Raw genomic sequence first — 14,813 nt, forward strand, 5'->3', positions numbered from 1 at the left:
AATGTGAGCCATCCATCTGAGATAGAATTACAAAAATTGAAAAAGCCACGAGGCAATTCTTCAAAGGTAGCGGCAGGAAAGATCTTTTGTAGGATGGGCAACCAAGGCCTGTGCTCGAACCTTGGGAGGCGACCACACCTTTTAAAAAATGTCAGTGCACAGTTTTTATAAAATGTAAATAGCGTGCTATGATGGTGGATAATGCTCTGCTGAGGCTGATTCGATCTGATTAATTAATCATTTAATGCATTAAATACAGTATACAAAGTCTGAATGTTTACTGTTATACAAACTGGAGGGGGTTATGTGATACTAATTGCATGCAAGGTACCACCAATGCATACACTTACATGTTGCTGGTCCCTTGCATCCAATTTGATCACTCCCGTAGCGTGGTGTAATTGTGAAGAGTAAATCAAGGGGAAATCCCTCCTTTACTCCTTACTTTTAGTCTCTACAGTGTGAGAAATAAAACGCTTTGCAGGCAGCATTAGAGAGTCCATTTGAATCTGCCTGCTATTTACCAGGTGTAAATACAAGGTGTATTCCATTGGAACCTTTGGTTTTACGCTTGCATGAAAATCCCAAAAGATAGTACTGTTTAACAGTTAGCCTTGTTGTTAATTTAGAGCATCATGAAGCAAGTATATATTGTTAATATATTTGCTGGTTTCTCTTCATACTTTAGTCAGCCTACCGCACCGGATTAATCTTTTTGCATAGAGGGGCCCATCGCGATGTGGTCCCGTGGTGTGTGGTAACAGCATCACGCTTGCATGGTGATGTTGTTGGGTTGGTGCGTGGCCGCCTTGCAGGCATGCACACGTGTCAATACACTGCTTAGTTTGATGCATTGTCAAACTGATCCTGAATTTAATTCTTTTTTTGTTTCTTTGAATTTTATTTATATTTATACGAATCCACCGGAATCCGTGCCATCACATGTTAAATGTGTTACAAAACACAGATTGTGAACTTGTAAGTCTGATAAAGGAATTCTATATCATATAGATGATGTATTGTAATGAGTAGTTATTTAGGACCGGGTTTTATTTACATCTATACATAAAAGCATGCAATTAGAATGGAAGTGTCCTAAAGAATATCTCCATGTGTTGCAGGTTGGATGATTTCCTACCTCATCATGGTACGCTGGAGATAAAACTACTCATCAATAACGGTAATGTTTCACCTTCCCAAAATACTCTATCAATGGAATATACTATATTTACTGCTATTGAGCACTGAAACCCCTTATCATCTTTTTCCAGGGAGGTGAAACTTGTTACCCCTCTTATTTCAGATGTTCATAAACACAGTTATCTTCTTAAGAATAACTTATTTTGGGGAGTAGAGGTGTGCTTTGATTACTTCAAATTGAGCCCTTCTATTAAAACGTTCCTATTTTTCAATTCTTTAGTCACTGATACTTTTGAAGACGGGCTTAGGACCAAAACACGCTAAAAAGTGATTTTTAAGTGACTGTTGGCTGTGTTGGCGTGCCGTGCTGTCCGGAGATGACATATTGCTTTTTTCAATTTGGTCTTCGCTTTGCACGACTGCTACCCCGGGCCTGTCATAAACTGCTCATCTGGGTGGTCCACATCTGTTGATCCCGCCTTCTTCTCCGCCCTGCCTACAACTACCTTTTGAACACGCTTCAGCGCGTGCTTCACAAGTGATTAAGTGATTGTTGGCTATGTTGGCGTGCCATGCTGCCCAGAGACGACACGTTGCTTTTTTCTATTTGGTCTTCGCTTTGCACGATTGCGACCCCCGTGCCTGTCATAAACTGCTTGTCTGGTATGCTCCACTCTTAACAGTCTCCGTGACGAACTTTGATGAACATTACATGTTTGCAACCTGCTAGCTATTGCTAACCTTCTGTTTTTAACTTTCCTATAGGGTGGTCCACTTCTGTTGATCCCGCCTTCTTCTCCGCCCTGCCTACAACTACCTTGTGAACGCTCTTCAGAGCACGCTTCACAAGTGATTTTTAAGTGACTGTTGGCTGTTCGCTGTTCAGCGTTCAGCGTTTTTGTTTATAAGTCACTTTGGTTTGCTATTCTAATGAACCCTTTACTTCCCAGTTCGTGTTTGGCTCATGTGGCGTGGTGTATATTCTTTAAAAACAAATATGCCTGCGCCCACTACCCCAATGTTCATTAATTCGAAAAGGAGACAAATGGGGAGCACCCCGCGTTCACACGCTAGTGCTGGGCCAAGAGCGACTAATCATGGTGGACCCAAACTGAAGGTACTTTCGCGAAACATTCACCAGATGCTATTTAATCCTCCAGGCTCTCCAGCTAGTGTTGTCCCGCCTACGGATGCCGCAGTGGTCTCTACCAACTTGCCCGCTGCCTTTACCGCCGCCTCCCTACCTATTTCTGGTGTGACTATGCTAAAAGGCACTGAAACACTACCTTCTGCTATTTTAGAGCCCCACCAACCTGTTATGCCCCTCGATGTTATTACCCAATTGGTAAGTCCTACTAATGCTGAGACACCTACTAAAACAGATGACGCCATAAATAATACTTCAAACTCGTCCCCGTTGAATGAAGCCTTGGGATTTGCTCCCGCTTCGGCTTCTGTTCACCCTAATGGTGATTTGGCTGTGATTGAATTACATACAAACTCTTCTTTTCTCGATGATGAGGACGAGTATGAAATTAATTTCAATTTACCGGAAGTCTCACACATATACTCTGATGAGATTTCACTTGCAGCTTCTTCTTATATTGCACCAACTCCACGACATCTCCCTCCCGTCCCAATCCCCTCTCAGTTGCCATCGCAACCTTTTCCCCTCTCTCCCTCCCAGCTGGTTCTTCCTTCATGCTATGAATCTTGCCATTTCGTCATTGTTTAAATTATACGATACCTTGAATGCTAAATTGCTAAAACAAGACAGGCAACTTGTAAAATTGTTAAAATGTCAAAAGGAATTGAGCCTAAAGGTATACTCCAAAGGCTGCAAAACGTATGTCCAAACATCGCCAGTTGATCAGACTAAATGCCCACTGGTACCAAATCCACATTTGCACCCACTTGTAGCTCCAACATTGCAAGTGCTCCACTGGGCTTAAATCCTTTGCCCTTTTTTCCGCAAGTAATTCAAGAACAACGTTCGCCTTTATTGAATCCAGCTATAAATCCCCCTTTCATGGTTCCCTGTGCACATATCCCTTTGACTTTTTGCCCCACCAGTTCTAAACAACCATATATGATTTTTTCATGAGGGCCATACTCCAAAAGCCAGAATATTAAAAAGGCTCCCCATATGCAAACTCAGAAAAAAAAAAAAAAACGAGGAAGTCAGTGACTTTCTTCATCCATCTCAAAGTCATTTACCAAAGATGTACAGTTACAGTCTAAAAAAATGACCCTTGCTGCAAGAGTGGTTCAGAACAAATACGCTAAAATTGCTTTGGTAAAACAAGAGAAAGATGTTTCTCTATCAACGCTGCCTCTATCATATGTTATGTTATGTTGACCGAACTTGGAGAGCGCACGTACACCCTAAGGCATCTTGGCGCTAGGTAGCAGGATAGGACGTTTTAACAGAGGCGAGGATTTATTTAAACAGAGTTGTTTTCAGCAGACGACGGAACAGGAGGTGATCAGGGAAGGTCATTAGAGGCTTCCGCTGCAGCCACGGAGAAGGCCCGTCCTCCAGTACGAGCACAACGGTAACGGGGTACTGCCACCAGAAGAGCTGATTGAGGGTGCAGGGCTTGAGTAGGTACATAGCACAAGAACTTAGTTTGCAAATATTCCGCACCACTCCCGTAGAAAGCTCGGTATACAATACACAAGGACTTGAAGGAAATCCTGTCTGCAACCGGAAGTCAGTGCAATTTCCTAAGTAAAGGAGACATATGTGTTCCAAAGGGGGGATGTAAGATTGCTCTGGTTGCCGCGTTCTGCAGTAGCTGAAGTCGCTTGATCAGATAGCGAGGCTGGGCCAGATAGAGGGAATTGCAGTAGTCCAGCACGTTTAAAACTAAAGCGGCAACCACTGGTGCCTGGCAGGCTGCCGAGACAAAAGGAAGAACCTTACGGAGAATGCAGAGCCTAAAATGGCCGGATTTACATACTGCTGCCACTTGCTCATCCATAGAAAGGGATGCAGAGAATCCAACCCCCAGGTTTCTTACCAATGTAACATGGATGGGGAGAGGGCCAAGTGACAAAGGCCAGAACCCAGTGGTCCAGAACAGGTGGGAGGATGCCGTACCCACAACCAAAACCTCAGTCTTACTGCCGTTCAGTTTTAACCAGTCACTTCCCACCCAGGCTCCCAGGTCCTCAAGGCATTTTTTGAGACGACTAGCTGTTTCAGTCTGAGTGAGGTCAAGGCGGACAAGAATTTGGGTATTATACACGTAAGATTAATAACGAAACTCGTACGATTGAATAAAACACAGCAGTGGTCTAATATAGACATTAAACAGTATAGGGGAGAGTGCAGAGCCCTGTGGAACCCCACAGAATAAAGGAACTGCATCAGAACGGAAGGGGGGCAAGGATACCAATTTATATCTTGACTTGAAAGACCGGCCGCAGAGATGCGGGAGATCAGGCTGGTATGGTCAACCGTATCGAAAGCAGCAGAGAGATCTAACAACAGGACTGCCCCGATACCGCCCTGATCTACCAAGCGCTGCAGGTCATCAAGTACTGAATTCAGCACAGATTCCATCCCTCGCCGGGTCGAAACCCGGACTGGAAAGGATCAAAATAACTGGAGGTTTCCAGAAATTTAGATAGGAGGGGAGCGACAAGGGCTTCCAAAACCTTCATCAAAAAAGAAAGAAGGGAGATAGTTGGCCAGAACCTTGGGATCTAAGGAGGGCTTTTTCAGCAGAAGGATGACCAGCACAAGTTTCAAAGAAGCAGGAATTACACCAGTGACAAAAGATGCATTAACAGCGGTGGTAATATGGCCTATTAAGTCATTAGAAGTGTTTTGAAGAATGGCAAAGGGTATGGCATCAGCCGGGGAAGCTGATTTAAGATGGAGAATAGCTTTCAATATATCAACGTTGGAAAAGAGGGGGAATGTAGACCACTCATTCTTCGCCACACCCGGTTTGTCATAGTCCTTAGTGGCTGGAGATGTGAGTGCCTCAGTTTTGATATTATCCCGAATGGTCGATATTTTGTTTATGAAAAAGGCTGAAAGAGAGTTACACAGCTCCTGTGAGGGGGATACTGAGGAGCGCCATTTTCAGGGTTAGATGGAATCTGTACCAGATCGAATAGGGTCTTAGGTTTATTCAGAGCACCTTCTACCATATGACCAAAGTAGGCTTTTTTAGCGTTGGTAAAAGCTTTGTGATAGGCAGTGAAAGAAAGGCGAAAAGCGGGTTTAGCTTCCTCAGAATAATTGAGACGCCATTTTCTTTCGGCCTGTCTGCAGTGCAGTTTACAAGTCCTAAGCTCCTCCGAGAACCAAGGTTCCGGGGGGCGACTTTGCTGTCAGGAGAGTTTAACTGGGGCCAGCAGGTCAGCAGTTAGCAGAAAAGAGGCCTCAAGTCCAGACAGAGAGCAGTCAGTGGCTGGTCCACAGTGGGCTTGGATGGAATCAGCCACATCAGAGCTAGATATTCCACGCCAGCTCTGCTTATGGATCGCAGGTTTAGGCTGGAAGGACAGAGAGGTTTTTTAGAGAAAGTGAAAAAAGGCACCAGAAGGTGGTCAGACCACATAACCGGGCAGGGAGATAACATAGTGATGGTTGCCATGGGCACAAAGACCATGTCCAAAATATTCCCATGTCGATGGGTGGGTTCCGTAACCCATTGAGGTAGCCCTATGTCCCGCATTTGGGCCATAAAATTGGCCACCTGCCTCATGGTGGTGGAATTTAGGGGCAGATTAAAATCTCCAGTATCTGGATATACACAGGGTAATTCATAGAATTTCGCAGAAAAGTGTCGCAAGCGGCTGGCGCAGAGTGTCCACGTGCGATTGTCTGCGCCAGGCACGTGCGCTAAAACCGATTTCCGCGCACAGCGTATTCATGGATTATAGGCTCCCAAACCAGCCGTGGCGCAGAGTATCGCAGCGACCCTGCAGCAGCGCCAGTAACGCCCCCAAGAACGCCCTCGCGCAAGGAAAAGCCATCAAAATCGCTAAATCATCGCAAAGGGCAGCGCTAACCCTGGACCAGTCCACAGGGCTGCCAAACAAGGAACGCAAAGCGGGTAACGTGCATATCAGGGGTACGCGTGAAGTAATACACGCGATTAGCCAGGGTACGTGTATTACAGGGGTACGTGGGAATTATCACACGCGATTTGGCTGGGTACGTGTATTACAGGGGTACACGGGAATTTCTACACGCGATTCGGCTGGGTACGTGTATTACAGGGGTGCGCGGGAATTCTCACATGCGATTTGGCCAGGTACGTGTATTACAGGGGTGCGCGGGAATTATCACACGCGATTTGGCTGGGTACGTGTATTACAGGGGTACACGGGAAGTTCTACACGCGATGCGGCTGGGTACGTGTATTACAGGGGTGCGCGGGAATTCTCACATGCGATTTGGCCAGGTACGTGTATTACAGGGGTGCGCGGGAATTATCACACGCGATTTGGCTGGGTACGTGTATTACAGGGGTACACGGGAAGTTCTACACGCGATTCGGCTGGGTACGTGTATTACAGGGGTGCGCGGGAATTCTCACATGCGATTTGGCCAGGTACGTGTATTACAGGGGTGCGCGGGAATTATCACACGCGATTTGGCTTGGTACTTGTATTACAGGGGTGCGTGGTAATGATCAGACGCGATTTGGCTTGGTACGTGTATTACAGGGGTGCGTGGGAAGTTCTACACGCGATTGGCCAGGGTACGTGTATTACAGGGGTACGTGGGAATTATCACACGCGATTTGGCTGGGTACGTGTATTACAGGGGTACACGGGAAGTTCTACACGCGATTCGGCTGGGTACGTGTATTACAGGGGTGCGCGGGAATTCTCACATGCGATTTGGCCAGGTACGTGTATTACAGGGGTGTGCGGGAATAATCACACGCAATTAGGCTGGGTGGGTCCTCACAGGTGTTCCCTGTACACCCTCCACGGCCCCTGCCGGCAGCCCACAAAACAGGGGACTACCCTGCACACCTGCTCATGTCCCCCTGCACCCCCATCCCCCTGCCACCATGGGCAGCCCCCACCAGGCCCCCACTCATGTCTCCCACCACCCCCACCCCCCAGCAGTGCAGGGTCAACCTCCACCAGGCCCCCACTCATGTCCCCCTGCACCCCCACCCCCCAGCAGTGCAGGGGCACCCTCCACCAGGCACCCACCCATGTCTCCCACCACCCCCACCCCCCAGCAGTGCAGGGGCACCCTCCACCAGGCCCCCACTCATGTCTCCCACCACCCCCACACCCCAGCAGTGCAGGGTCAACCTCCACCAGGCCCCCACTCATGTCCCCCTGCAACCCCACCCCCCAGCAGTGCAGGGGCACCCTCCACCAGGCCCCCACTCATGTCTCCCACCACCCCCACCCCCCAGCAGTGCAGGGTCACCCTCCACCAGGCACCCACCCATGTCTCCCACCACCCCCACCCCCCAGCAGTGCAGGGGCACCCTCCACCAGGCCCCCACTCATGTCTCCCACCACCCCCACACCCCAGCAGTGCAGGGTCAACCTCCACCAGGCCCCCACTCATGTCCCCCTGCACCCCCACCCCCCAGCAGTGCAGGGGCACCCTCCACCAGGCCCCCACTCATGTCTCCCAGCACCCCCACCCCCAGCAGTGCAGGGTCACCCTCCACCAGGCACCCACCCATGTCTCCCACCACCCCCACCCCCCAGCAGTGCAGGGGCACCCTCCACCAGGCCCCCACTCATGTCTCCCACCACCCCCACCCCCCTGCCACCATGGGCAGCCCCCACCAGGCCCCCACTCATGTCTCCCACCACCCCCACCCCCCAGCAGTGCAGGGGCACCCTCCACCAGGCCCCCACTCATGTCTCCCACCACCCCCACCCCCCAGCAGTGCAGGGGCACCCTCCACCAGGCACCCACCCATGTCTCCCACCACCCCCACCCCCCAGCAGTGCAGGGGCACCCTCCACCAGGCCCCCACTCATGTCTCCCACCACCCCCACACCCCTGCCACCATGGGCAGCCCCCACCAGGCCCCCACTCATGTCTCCCACCACCCCCACCCCCCAGCAGTGCAGGGTCAACCTCCACCAGGCCCCCACTCATGTCCCCCTGCACCCCCACCCCCCAGCAGTGCAGGGTCAACCTCCACCAGGCCCCCACTCATGTCCCCCTGCACCCCCACCCCCCAGCAGTGCAGGGGCACCCTCCACCAGGCACCCACCCATGTCTCCCACCACCCCCACCCCGCAGCAGTGCAGGGTCACCCTCCACCAGGCCCCCACTCATGTCTCCCACCACCCCCACCCCCCTGCCACCATGGGCAGCCCCCACCAGGCCCCCACTCATGTCTCCCACCACCCCCACACCCCAGCAGTGCAGGGTCAACCTCCACCAGGCCCCCACTCATGTCCCCCTGCACCCCCACCCCCCAGCAGTGCAGGGGCACCCTCCACCAGGCCCCCACTCATGTCTCCCACCACCCCCACCCCCCAGCAGTGCAGGGTCACCCTCCACCAGGCACCCACCCATGTCTCCCACCACCCCCACCCCCCAGCAGTGCAGGGGCACCCTCCACCAGGCCCCCACTCATGTCTCCCACCACCCCCACCCCCTGCCACCATGGGCAGCCCCCACCAGGCCCCCACTCATGTCTCCCACCACCCCCACCCCCCAGCAGTGCAGGGGCACCCTCCACCAGGCCCCCACTCATGTCTCCCACCACCCCCACCCCCCAGCAGTGCAGGGGCATCCTCCACCAGGCACCCACCCATGTCTCCCACCACCCCCACCCCCCAGCAGTGCAGGGGCACAGTCCACCAGGCACCGACCCATGTCTCCCACCACCCCCACCCCCCAGCAGTGCAGGGGCACCCTCCACCAGGCCCCCACTCATGTCTCCCACCACCCCCACCCCCTTGCCACCATGGGCAGCCCCCACCAGGGCCCCACTCATGTCTCCCACCACCCCCACCCCCCAGCAGTGCAGGGGCACCCTCCACCAGGCCCTCACTCATGTCTCCCACCACCCCCACCCCCCTGCCACCATGTGCAGCCCCCACCAGGTCCTCACAATCCCCAATCATGTGCGTAATGGTCAGCCTCCACAGCCAAAAAGCCCTACCAAGTAACCCATTCACCCACATGGAAATGAAAACACATGTTACACCCCCAATGTTCATGAAGCAAATGAACCCATGTCCGTCACACACATATTTTCAAATTGAATGGGAAAACACACAACATGACATGCATGAAACCAATGAGATGAAACCACACAGTGAACAATGGAAAAAAAAATGTATTGGACAAAAATACGAAAGGTAAAGAAAGAAAAATAACTACAATGTAAATGTGAAAAAATAAGCTGCATGTCCGCATAAAAACACAAAAGTAGAAAATCAAATCCAAAAAATTTTGTCCAAAGTGAAATGTAAAAACTCTCCATGCAACAAAGAACTATGTACAAAAATAACAAGGGTCCATCATCACAACTGAACTAAGGAAACCTCCTAAAAAACCTACCTAAATATCAACTATATACAAAAAGTGGAGCAGTGTCCGTCGACTCCAAATCATAAGAAAAAACAAAGGAAACCTAAAACTAAAGAACTATATACAAAGGCGGCGTGCAAGTCCAGCGGCTCACTCCGTGGTGTTCCGGGCCAGGGCATCATCGAACTCCTGTTCGCAGGGACGACGCCGTGTCCTCCTCCAACCCCCTGCGGATTGCCTCGAGGCACTCGGCCTGCCTCAGGGCCCTCCGCATGGAGTTCTCCGCCCTGACCATTGTGAGCCGCGCCTCTTCCACCCACCGCCGCTCCGCACCTATGGCGTGGCCCAACCGCTGCCACACGGAAGACACTCTCTGTCCTGGGTCCTCCTGCCCTCCGGCCGATGCCTGCCCCTCCGATGTCGAAGGCCCCGAGCCTTCATGGCTCCCACCATGTTGCTGCTGCTGCTCTGCCTCTGCCCGTGCACTGCCTCCTGCTGCCTGCACATCCTCCGCCGGCTGGGGTGCAGTTGTTGATGTGGCCACCCCTGCTGGACGTCCGACTCCCGACTGTGGCAGGGATGCCTCCTCCACCAGCCTGGCCGCACTGTCAGAGGCAGCTCCACAGGGCACCCATGTGACTGATGGGTGGGAAGATGGCACAGAGGACGACTGGCGCGTAGGGGGTCCAGTTGAGGAGGGGGTCGGAACAAGCCCCATCAGACGGAGGAATCCGGTCTGGGTGACCTGTCCCAGCAGGCTGACGTGGTCAACGAGCCATTCGAGATGACGTGCAGTCTCTCCATGAAAAGACTGCAGGTCACCTCGCATGGCCCGTTGACGCAACGCCACACCAGCCAGGACAGGCTCAACCCGGACCTGGATAGCCACGTCCGCAGGCAGAGGAAGGCCAGTTGACGTCAGCTCATCCCCTGCCTGGAAACGGGTCTGGACGTAGGCATCCCTGCTGGTGCAAGATGATGCAGGGACAGGATCGGGGACAGGATTGCACACAGGCACCTCCGCGGCGGCCTGTGCTGCCTCCTGTCCTTGGTCCCTGGTCCTGGACTGCACCACTAGCACCAGTGGATCCCCACCTCCAGACCCCGTCTCTGGTGCTTGCACGGCCTCCTCCTCCACCAGACCCCCCACCAACCTGGATGACTCCGTGCCATCTTCCCCTGTTGGGCCCTGTGGGGTCCCAGCTGCCCCTTCTGCTGCCGAGGAGTCCAACTCCAACCTCCGCCTCTTGGACCTCCCCCCGGCAGCTGCGGCCTGGGACGCGGCACCGGACTCCTCACTCCCCGACGAGATGACAACACGGGAGGGGAGCCGGGCCTTGCGTCTCCGGCTGGCGGTCGGATCCCCGCCGCTGTGCTCCACAGCACCTTCTCCGCCCTCTTCATCAGTTGACGCTGCAGACAGGGAGAAACAAAACACAGGCATCAGGGCACTGTACAATGGACACATACACACATGACAGTTGCACATGAGTGGCATTGGCAAACCTCAGACATGTCATCACAATCCCCAACACACATGTCATTGCAACTCGCACACATGAGCCATACCACAGCCATATCGCAACTCCCACCACCATCCATACACATACAACAGCATGAGCAGCCAAAGGTGACCCAGACATCACATGCAACACAGGAAGTGCACCACACATGTACACACACCACCACACTTGCATGCATGTGTACACCTCTGCCAAGTGTCGCACTGTTCAGACGGGCATCCATGTCACATCTGCCAATCAGGCTTACACATACCGCAGTCACATGCATCCATGTTGCATCACTGTTGCACCCTTGTCAAATACACACACATGCACATGTACACAGTGCTCATACATGCAGCCCAAAACAACATACATGCGTGACATCACGGACATGTCTACTTACATACACATACATACAAACATGTGTGCACGCACAACTGCATTTGCCATGCAAGCCTACACACACAAGCACCATCCATGTCTCACACATTACAGCCCTCGCATGTGTCAGCCCCACGGCCATGTACACCCCCACCCATACTCGACCCCATACAAACAGATGTGCAACCTGCACAATACCGAATAATCACCACACGCACTGCTCACAATCAGGATGCATGTACACTCACCGCTCGACTCCAGACGGGTCTGCTTCTCCAGGACCTGGACGTGGAGCGCTGGGGATATGCGTTCCAGGACCCCCATCTGTTCTTCCGACAAGTGGCCCCGGCGCCCCTTGGCATCCGCTGCCTTCAAGAGGCGCCGGGCCTTGTTCAGGGTCCTGGACCTGAAGTCCTCCCAGCGCTTCCTGACATGTTGTAAGTCCCGGACTGCCACCCCCTCCGCGTTGATGGCAGTCACGATGTCAGTCCAGATCCGAGTCCGTCCTTCCTTGTTGGCGCGGGAACGTCCGAAGAGGGCATCATACTGCCCCAGGACTTGCTCCACCAGGACACCAACTTCGGTGGCACTGAAGCTGGTGCCCCTCTGCCTCTCTGGCCAGGGGTTGTCAGTGGTCACAGATGGTGTTTGCCCCGACATGACAACCCCAGAGGCAGGAGTGGGTGGGCAACTGGGTCCTGGGGCTGGGCTGTGGAGCGATGGAATTCCAGTCGGGAGTCTTCGGTTCCAGCAGGGGTGGTCACAGCAACAGCACCCCTGGCTGATGTGCAGGCAGCAAATGGCAGTGCATGTGGGCAGCAGGCAGTCAGGCAGCAGCAGATGGTAGGTGGGAGCGTGCTCGGGGCTCTGGGGGGCAGTAGTTCGGCCTTCTGGGCAGGAGCGTGGTCTTCCGTGTGCTTACGCGTGGCCAGCTTGGTACGGAGTGATTTGGCACGTGAAAATCCTGCACGTCAGCGTGAAAATCGAGGAAAGGCCCTTAGCGCGTAAGCGCGTCAGCACGCATACGCGATTCTATTGGACCAAAGGCCCTCAGCGCGTAAGCGTGTCTGTGACGTGACCCGCACGGGTGTTTCCCACACAGCACGTGATGACAGAGCACACGTGGAAAGACTGCACGTCAGAGTCTCATCGCGTGTGATTGGTGGAAATGGCCCTACACGCAGAAGTGACAAAGCGTGTAATTGGTGGAAATGGCCCTACACACAGAAGTGACAAAGCGTGTAATTGGTGGAAATGGCCTTACACGCAGAAGTGACAAAGCGTGTAATTGGAGGAAATGTCCCTACACGCAGAAGTAACAAAGCGTGTAATTGGTGGAAATGGCCCTAGCGCGTACACGCCGCGTAAGTGACGCTGGACGTGTGGGCCTGTATAAAAGGTACGCGTAGAACACCACTTCCTTGTACGTGCTTTTCGTGGAGAGCGAGTGGGTGAATTCTGTACTTCTTGTCGTTTCACACGCGATTTACTTCACGGCGTTTCAAGTTCGTATTCCCTGTTACCTCTGACAGCTTTTTCTCTTCTTTCGCTTTTACTGGTTTACCTGGGCCTGTTCCCTCAAACAGTGTTCCCTTCTACTGTTGTCCTGGCTACTCAGACAGCGTACAAATCTTCTTTTGGCGGGGGTGTTGCCAACCAAACGTGCTCCTTTTACACGCTTGTTTACCAGGCAGACGGTGAGTCACGCACGTATCTAACATCTGTGCTTGCCCCGTGTGTAGCCTACCCCTTCAGAGGTCATTCTAGGCTGCGTGTGACACGCATACGTTCATTCTTGTGTTACTGGGTGCCACAGCGTAGTGCAGGTTTTTCTTTCTGCACACGTGGTCTAGGAGGGGTTGCGTGCACGTCATCTCCCTTTTTTGGGGCTCCTGTGCGTAGCGTGACCCGTCATCTTTCCCCAGGGGTTACAATCAGCCTTGCAAGAGCACTAGGGTACAATTACCATCTGGTACCCAACCCCTTTGACCCCCTATTGCCCAGGACAATAGTTTCCAGCCACTCCCATATGCACATTTACATCAGTGCCATGGCTGGGAGGCGAGGATTCCGTAAGGGTGGCAAAGGTGGAAGAGCCACAAGTGGTGGCCGTGGTGGATCCGGTAGGGGACGTGGTCATTACTTGCAGGGTGAGCCTGTCCCCCCATGTGTGGAGGACCAGTCAAGGGCACCCATAATCCCCCCCCTCCCGTTGAGGCTGATGTGGCTGACACCATCCATGCTCAGCCCTTGTTGGACCAGCCCATTGTGGCACCAGATCTGGCTGACTCCATGGCTGACTTCCAGGTCAGCAGGCCTATGACACGTGCGCTGGTGCACGTTGACGTCACCATGCCACGTGCATCTGGGCCAGTAAGGTCATCTGCTGCACCAAGGAGGCAGGGCGGAGAGGCTGCAGGGGCAGCTGCGGCTCCATCCACCCCAGCCCTCACACACCCAGCCAGGACAGGGTCGGTCCTAGTCCATGCTGCTGACATTCCCCCTGACACCATCACACTAGAGCCAATGCCTGCACCAACTCCCATGCTGAGTGTGCAATCCCACACTCCTGATACAGAGTCCACCAGGGCTCCTGCCCCTAGTGTCCAGAGCGGCGCAGGACACTCAGGATCACCACCACCTTCCAAGCGGAAGAGGAAGAGTGCTCGTCCGGCACTGGCTGATGCCCCAGACATGGCTACACAGTCCGGCCCATCCAGGAAGCCCAGCTTCACGGATGACGAACTGAATGCACTTGTCGAGTATGTGTCCGGACATGACAACGAGATGGTCATTGTTGCAGGATCCAAGACCACACCTGCACAACGCCAGGCACACTGGCAGACCGTTGCGGACATCGTAAGTGCCCTTGGAATCGTGAGGCGCACAGCCAATGATTGCTATAAGCGCTGGAATGACCTAAAGCGCAGGGCAAAGAGTAAGCTGGCCTCAAGTCATGCCGCAACTCTAGTTACTGGAGGTGGGTCTCCAGTAGTAGACATGGAACTCACTCCACATAAGTCAGTCGCTGGGACCTACGTCACGGAGGAACAGATCCAAGGCGTGGGAGATCTGGCTGATTACGAGGCATTGTCCGGTGAGTGCACATGCATGTGTGTGTCATCCATGTGCATGGTGTGTGTGTGAGGGCTTCTGTTTGTGTGCCAGGTGAGAGTGTGTGCGCCTGAGTCGTATGGGTCAGCCATGTGCTTCATGCAATCCTTCCTGCGCAGCTGCATTTGGCCATAGCAGTATCCCTTCTGCCAACAGTAGACATCTAGCCCAACTGC

The sequence above is a fragment of the Ambystoma mexicanum genome, chromosome 1p (genome assembly GCF_040938575.1).
Source record: "Ambystoma mexicanum isolate Mex_15411 chromosome 1p, UKY_AmexF1_1, whole genome shotgun sequence".
NCBI classification, from domain to species: domain Eukaryota; kingdom Metazoa; phylum Chordata; class Amphibia; order Caudata; family Ambystomatidae; genus Ambystoma; species Ambystoma mexicanum.